The sequence below is a fragment of the Gadus macrocephalus genome, chromosome 12 (genome assembly GCF_031168955.1).
Source record: "Gadus macrocephalus chromosome 12, ASM3116895v1".
NCBI lineage: Eukaryota > Metazoa > Chordata > Actinopteri > Gadiformes > Gadidae > Gadus > Gadus macrocephalus.
In genome coordinates this window covers 3165859-3174374 of record NC_082393.1, presented here as the reverse complement: position 1 = coordinate 3174374, position 8516 = coordinate 3165859, and positions in this window count along the sequence as shown.

Here is an 8516-nt window from a genome sequence, read left to right as displayed (position 1 = left end):
ATTTTTAATGTCGACCGCTTGATTTCTTTCGCCAAGGAATTACTATGTTTTTTATGTTGTGTCTGTTGTTTTGCTTTTATTTCTTCTGATGTTTTCCGATGCCATTTTACCCCGAATTTAACCTAATTTCCTCTTAACTGTATTTCTGAATTGTTAAAAACACAATGCATGCGAGATTCTGTGCTTGACAACCTCTTCCACCGTTTGGTTGCGTTCAAACAGAAGACGTTAATACGAAGCAGGTATACAGTATGGACGTTGAGACATGGTCTTTCGTCATCTGGAACAGTTGAAAGCCCAGTCTTACAATGACACAGGTGCTGCGACTTCTGTGTTTATTTTCATGGATTAAAGTGGGCATGGACGCAGACACAGACCCCAAAATGACCACACAAGGAAAAAGTGAAGCAGGGATTGTCGTCGTCACTACTTCACCTTTTTTTTCTCTCTAACAAAAAATGTCCAAGCTGAGCTCCAGATCATTGTTAGTGAGTTTTTTTTACTGTAGGACGAGAGGTTCAAACTGTGTGTCTTCAAACAGGATTATAAGGAAATATACTCGGTTCTGAATTGGGTTGATTGATGCTGTTGTTGTTTGTATCCCTATGACACATACACACACACACACACACACACACACACACGCACACGCACACGCACACGCACACGCACACGCACAAGCACAAGCACACGCACACTCATAACCCAAACATCAACCTTTTTTCGATATGGAAAAAGGATGGAAAAACGGTAAACCCTTTTACCTTTGGCCCCCATTCCCTGCTCACTGACCTGCAGAGAACTCCTTATCGGCAGGATCAGTGAAAGCAGTATTCTGTATACCAGGGCCTTCCCTCCAAAAGTCCCAGTGGAACCTCCTAGGTCACCGCTGGACCTGGATGAGGCGGAGCCATCAGCCAAGTCTCCATCCAATTACAATTAGGGGCATTTAGCAGCCGCTTCTATCCAAAGCGACTTACATCGGTTAATACACGCATTGACACACCGACGGCGGAGTCAACCATGCAAGGCGACAGCCAGCTCGTCAGGAGCAGTTAGGGTTAAGTGCCTTGCTCAGGGACACATCAACACTCAGCTAGGAGGAGCTGGGGATTGAACTAGCAACCTTTCGGTTACAAGACAACTGCTCTGCCTCCTGAGCTAAACCGACCCATCAATGGCTCGACAACATCAACACCGGGGCTCCGCCCCCAATCAGGATTAACATGAGGTAGCATCGGAATCGAAGACCTCTGTTTTTCCATAGAGGGGGCAAGCTTTCGATTAACGTTTAAGGCATCCTGTAAGGAAACAAGAATGGAGAAGAGTGCTGGTGGGTGGGTGGGTGGGTGTGTGGGCGGGGGGGGGGGGCTGTAAGATCGTTACGCGACTGCAGAGAATGAAGTCAGCCTGCAGGAAACTCTGCGGCTGTCGCTCACGCTATGAGTCAACGGAAGACGACAAGAATGGATTTCTCTCTGCCGGGTGAAAAGCGAAGCCCACGGTTGGGTTATAGTAAGTGAGCTGTTGAGTAGCCTCGGCCGTTCAGTGAGAGCAGCAGGTTGACTGGTGGAAATAACACAATCTAGCGCGGGACTGCCACACTAAGTATTCACCAAAAACAATGTATTCAGTTTAATAAATAGGAGTCCCCTTTTCCGTTTCATTTCATCACTGTGTTTGAAGACTGAAATGGGGAAGAATGAATTGATGGACAATATACAAAGAGAAATGTTAATTAAAAATATTAATTAAAAACCACCACCCATAGTTGGGAACCTCTCCTCTTATGTGTCATTTGTTTTCAAGGTAGAACGATATAGGCGAGCCCTGCAAGGCAAGGGTGGGCGTCATGAAAGAGGTCCACGCGCTCCCAACCTCCCTGCCCATTGTGAAAGTTCCGGTTTTAAGTGGAGCACCGTGTCCTCCACTTCCTGTATTCTGTTATCTGGGAGGAAACCAACCCCCCCCACCCCCCCCCCCCCCCCCCCACCCCCCGCCCTGATATGGCTCAGAAAACTAGGCTCCCAGCTGGGACACCACGGAGCAGAACGTACAAAACGGGAAGACCAAGGATGTGTGCACTTTGAAGGAAGTTTATGATTCATCCAAGGGAGTGCACCTAGTATTACAAAGTGATTGACCGATCGACCTCCCTATGACACTTTGTGCAACACACAATATAATATTGATAAAAGAGTTTCCTGCATGAAGTGGGTGACGCTCTACTGGGAAAGGTTACAAAGGGACAGGAAGCTGCTCATGGTGACATTTTATTGCTGATTCAACGTTTGACAGTGTGCAGGCACGCCCCGTGCCCAGAACTGAAACTGCACCACTCCCAGTGGGAAAAGACCCCCTTATCTTGCCTTGTTTTGGTGGCCATTTTCCCTTCAAGAGAGATGAATCTTTAGCTGAAAAGTTTGTGCACTTTTAGAATTGCGATTACATGTTGTTGAATGCTTTTTTCGAAAAAACGTTCAGGATGTTAGCTAGAAGAAAATAATAGAAGAATTATAGCGAATAGAATTGAATGTAATAATACAGTTATGTTCTTCAAGTTCCTTTACCGAAATAAATGAGGTTAAGTACATAAAATCCTGTTTTTGAGGATACCACGATTATATTCCTGCTTCCAAGTAATTTGTACAGCAGCTTCTCGGTACACTCACAGTAATAAGGTGCACTGTTAGGAGCACCCCACTGTGAACATTATGCTGATCCCCCTTCCATCTCCCACGGCTTCGGCCCCATGCTTCTCGTGTGGGGTACCTGGGTGGGGTGACTGCCCACAGCCACCCAGGTCGGTATAATATGGCTGATATGCAACAGATACAGCTCTCCCAACAAGAGAATCAAAAGACTGTAGCACTTGTTTTTTTATCCATTGCAACCATATTTGTCCCAGGCTGTGCTTGAGCTCTGTTTAATCATCACAGCCAGACATCAGGTCTTACTTTGTGCCTGCGCAGTATAAACCCACCCACCACCACCACCACCACCCACTACCACCACCACCCACCACCCTCCAGCCCCGTTTCAAGCACACAGGGGCTGTAGTGATCTTGGAGGGAGCGGGGTGGGGTGGCGGTGGTGGAATGGAAGAGGGGTGGGGTGGTGTCCGAGGGAAGGAAAGGCGAAGGAGGTGGGGGGGGGGGGGGGGGTTGCACTGAGCATGACTAGGTCTGAGGGGGGAGGTCGATTCTCAGGAACCCCCAAAACACATGAGCACAGAGGGCGCACTGTACACCACATCTGCACGTCAAGCACCACAAAAACAGGTCCGGGCGAAAAAACAGCCCGGGCTGACACAAAGCAGAGCAGAACAAGTACATGCAGGGGGGAGGAGGGAGGAGGGAGAGAGGGGAGGGGAGAGGGGCTTTGGGGGTTGCCCAAGGCTAGGAGGGGCTGAGCAGGGAAACAGTGAGAGAGGTGAGGTGGAGGAGAGGATGGGAGAGGAGTGCGTTCACACCAAAAGATGCATTTGCTGCCCGAACGCGTTGCCGCCGAAGTTTTGCGGCGCCTCAAAACAAATGTTTTGCAGCGCGGCAAAGGTTTTGCTGCGCCGCAAAAGTTTTGCTGCGCCGCAGTTTTGTTGCGCGGCAAGTTTTGCCCCCGGTGCTTCTGAATTCATTCACAACCATGGCCGACAGTACGAGCATTGCATGTCTTTACCTGTTGTGGAAGAGGGAGAGACGTCGGAATGCCCGTCGTTTATGGGTTCATGATGAGACCATTGGTAGCCGTTCAGAGCTCGGTGAATTTCACCGTCTTCTGCAGGAGCTCCGTCTGGATGACGAACGCTTCCAGCGCTATTTGAGGTTGACTCCGGCCCAGTTTGATGACCTGCTAGCTAGGATCGGTGCTAGGATCTCTCGGTTGGACATTTATACTTATATATATATATATATATATATATATATATATATATATATATATATATATGTATTGGACACTTATAACTGGCCACGGTGGTGTTGAAGATCACCGGGTATGCGGAGACTGCAATTATTATGTTCTCCTCCATTTTAGCGCTTTGATCTGGATGAGGTAGTGAACTCAAGGTCACTCCAAGGGAGTAACACTGATTGGCTGTTACGGCATGTCACTCAGTGGCAATGCCTCAGTGGCAACGCTGTTGAACGCTGATTGGCTGTCATCACGCGTTTGCTGCCGAAAAGTTGAAATATTTCAACTCGAGCAGCATTTGACGCGCCGCAAAATACGTGAACGCGCCCGCCGCCTGTGCCCGGCAGCGGGCACGGGCATGCTGCGCTGCAAATCAGATTTTGACGCGCCGCAAATCAAATTTTGCTGCCCGTTTTCTCGGCAGCAAGTGCTGCGGCAGCAAAGCAGCAACGCGTCTCTACATTCACTTTGAATGGGATCGTGCCGCGCGTCAACTTTTTGCATCTTTTGGTGTGAACGCAGGGTTAGCAGTGTGTGTGAGGAACTGCTTGATTCAAATAGACTGAAATACAAATGTCAGGAAATTAATAGTGGGCGCCCAGCAGAACATTGTTAGAGTTTGATTCCCCTGTTCTTCTGGGTTAGCCCAACATCCTAATGCAAGCAGGTCATTGATTTGTCCGTTTGTTATTTGGGGATTCCTTGATTGTCTGTGGGCGTGGCTGATCCTATATTCATTTTAATATCCTCCCTTTAATATTGTGTTTGTTGTTGTGAGCGTGCAGTGTTAAGAGGGTTAGATGCTGCTGGGTCAGGGGTCAGAGGTTAAAGGTCACAGCTGTTACATAATGAGTTTAACTTTCTAAGCAATGTAAATATCAACGCAAACGTCCACGTACGCCAGAGATGCCAGACACGCCTGTAAAAAAAAAAAAGAAATCAACCTCTGATCTTATCTCACTGGATCTAATAAATCAGACGAGGATCATTTTATCTTCACCAGACACAAGCTTGTTTCCCTTTTAAACAGCCATGACATTAGGGACACACACACACCAGCCGTAGTCTATGTTGTTTGTCGCACCAGACATGAGAAAGGCCTCATTGGAGTGATGTTGTCGAGTTAGTGGAGCCTGAGGGAGGTCTTTCAGCTGCTTGTGTCCGCGTGGTTGATCCGACTGCGATGCGGCGATGAGCCGTGAGTGAGATGATGGATGTGCATAGCATTGGATGACAACGCACATCCATCACGCACATCTCATCTCTCAGAGCCATGCTAATCGTTAAAGCTATGAATTATCACCCTCTGATTGGCCAGAACAGTTAGGCCTACCTTGATTTAATAACGATTACGCCGATGTCATGTTCAGTTTAAATAATGACAAGAATTACAATAATAAAATACTACTTAGTACATTTCAACAACAGTTTTACATCTGAAATATGCTCTTGTTTTCATATTGCTTTGAGTTTTTGAATGCTGTCCTCAATGTCCACAAACATAATCCTCCAAACACAGTTTCTTTCCCCACTGACACTTACACAGTTTACCAACCCAACACAGCCCTCAGTTATAACCATAAGTATTATATCATCCCCCGCCGTCATAACCGTAGGCTCATGTAAATTAAAAATAAAAAAAGTCCTGAAAGTGGGGCTCTAGTTACTCTGTGATCACACACACATGGCAGCCATTAGGCTCGTGCCAGTGTGGGTCGGCTCTTCTGCGGCCAGACCTTGCGGTAGGCACAGTGAAGTGAAGTCATCGTGCCAAACACGGTTAATGTCACGCCGGATGGCTTTCAAACCTGACTGCACGGGCATCCCCCACTTCACCGTGCTGACTCCCGGATCCACGCCGTCTATTGCCCACGGCGTGAGTGTGTGTGTGTGAGTGTGAGTGTGAGTGTGAGTGTGAGTGTGAGTGTGAGTGTGTGTGTGTGTGGTGTGTGTGTGTGTGTGTGTGTGTGTGTGTGTGAGAGAGAGAGAGAGAGAGAGAGAGAGAGGAGAGAGAAGAGAGAGAGAGAGAGAGAGAGAGAGAGAGAGAGAGAGAGAGAGAGAGAGAGAGAGAGAGAGAGAGAGAGAGAGAGAGAGAGAGAGACTTGTGTGTGTGGTGTGTGAAGGTGTGTGGGGTTATGGATAGTGTGTGTGTTGTGTGTGTGTGTGTGTGTGTGTGTGTGTGTGTGTGTGTGTGTGTGTGTGTGTGTGTGTGTGTGTGTGTGTGTATGTGTGTGTGTGTGTGTGTGAGAGAGAGAGAGAGAGAGAGTGTGTGTGTCTGCGTGTGTGTGAAACACATTCAAAGGCCATTTGATTTTTGATTTATTTTGGGGAGGGACGTATCCTTGCCTGAATGTTGAGGTTTACGGACAGAGAGGGTCGTCCAGTTGGGGTTTCCTGGCTGTGGGAATAACAACACTGGGTCTAGTGAGGAGATGCAGGGTACTGTTTTCAGTACAGCGGTGGCCCGGGATTCATGTTCCCTCAGATACCGAAGGGGATAGATTGTACCTGACCCGGAAATCTCCGGCATGGACAGAAGATTGGAGGCTGTGGTTATTCATGTACAATTACATTTTATTTCATTCATCCACAAAATGAGGAATGATAATAATCCAACGGTTAATCGAAAGTTAATCGAAATGCATTTCATGGAGAGATTCACCTGGAAAAAACGTCAAAAAACATCAAACCACATCATTAGACTCAGTCTTCAGCTGGCTTGATAAGTCCTGAGGACAGCTTAGCTGTGTAGTACAACGTAGCATGTTAGCATGTCGTGAATCAAGTAAAGTTGATCGCCAAGGTGGAGAAACTGTACAAAGTGTTAACCTACGGATGAAACGAATGTCAACAGGAACTAAACAAAATTGATAAAGCAGTAAATCGGACAAACAAATTTACTAACCCTATATGAAATTGCTTATTGCTTATGATTGAGCTTCTGACGTTTGCACTCAGGGCTGTGTCTGCCAATGGCCTTAATGTATCCATCTATCTGCTATTTCCTTTCATTCATAATAATAATAGCTTGGACTTATACAGCGCCTTTCATGGTGCCCCAAGGTTGCTTAACAAAAATGGGGGGGCGGGGGCGGGGTTAGGGGTCAAAGGACTTGCTTTAAGGTGCTTTTCGAACATGGGCTTGGATGTGGCAGGGGTATTACACCAACATGGACATTGTACAAGAAGCTGCCCAGCATCTTGTCCCCTTCCCCTATTTGCTAGCAGCGTGTCTGTGAGATTCAGGGATTCGTACCAACCACTCTCAGAATATGGACACACGTGTCTATAGGAGCACACACGGGCGTCCTCGTTAAAGATAACAAGACAGGCTGTGACTCATTTCCAGAACAGCGGATAGGTGGTGTTCCCGAAGCGCCGCGTTGACTTCTCAGGTATAGCCGACGTTTAACTGATTTTCCTGTGTTTCGTTACGTCATTTTTGGTAAACGCTTAAAACACCGGTCTCCCCCCCCCCCCACCCCCTCCTCCCTGGTTCCCCTCCCCCCCCTCCCTCGTGCATTCTCCCTTAAAAAAAAAAGTCTAAAATAAATAATTCCTAGGAAAAATAAAAGGTAATTAAGACCTAGCAACAGACTGCAACAAACCGCTGGGGAGGAAGTTCCCTCTTCTTTACACGGGGGGAGGCAGGGCGATTTTTTTTTCCGACATCCAAAGCTATCTTTCAAACTCCTCGCCACAAAATTGTAAACACAATCAGCTGGTGAAATAGAAAGTTTGTTTTGATGCTCTCTGGTCCTCTTGGGCCCTCAGGACTCGAACGCTATGCCAGTCAGGAATCCCCCCCCCCCCTCCCCCCGGCCTGAGCACCCAGCCCCATCTATACCTTGTTATATGACAGGGGGAAAATATTGGAAATATTGAAATAAACACAAAAGATGTTTTGTATATGTGTGCTAATTTGTTGAAGGTTCCGTGTTGCACTTGAATGAATGGACGCTGTATTTGTGTTGCGTTTATCTGTGTTTATTTTCTCTGTACAGCTCACTTTGTGTCTGTGTCCTTCTTGGCTTAACGTGGGTTAATGTTCATGTTCCTTTGAGCCGTCTGGTCCCGGCGGACACACGGTGTTAATATTCAGACGCAAACCATCCGAGGCTCCGCCGATGTCTGTTCAGGTCACGGCGAAAACCGTGATCAATTCATGTACGGTGATCAATTTCTGCTTCTCCTCGCTGTTCGTGTCGAGCGAAATTGACAGGCCAGGAAAATGTTACTCGGCACGCGGCCCGGGCAGTCCATCTACGAAACATTTGTAAAACCAATTTCCCCGCACCACAAGTTGAAAAAGAACACAATAATTTCCTTTTACACATATCCACCCCAAACCTGGCAACGCTGCCACTTCTCTTAAACCTCTACTTCTAGATCCGTTGTTTATGCAACCCGTTCCAAAAATACATTATCTAAAACTAATAGTCTCGCTCTTTAATGACACCAGGCGTTTTACTATGTGCCAAATTGCCCGAGTCAGGCGCCTTTTGGCATTTTTTTGTTCCTACTCACGCACCGCTATTGGGTTTCTACCAGTCCACTTATTTAGTTCACATGAACATCCACTCCCCCGAACGCATGTGCTACCCTCG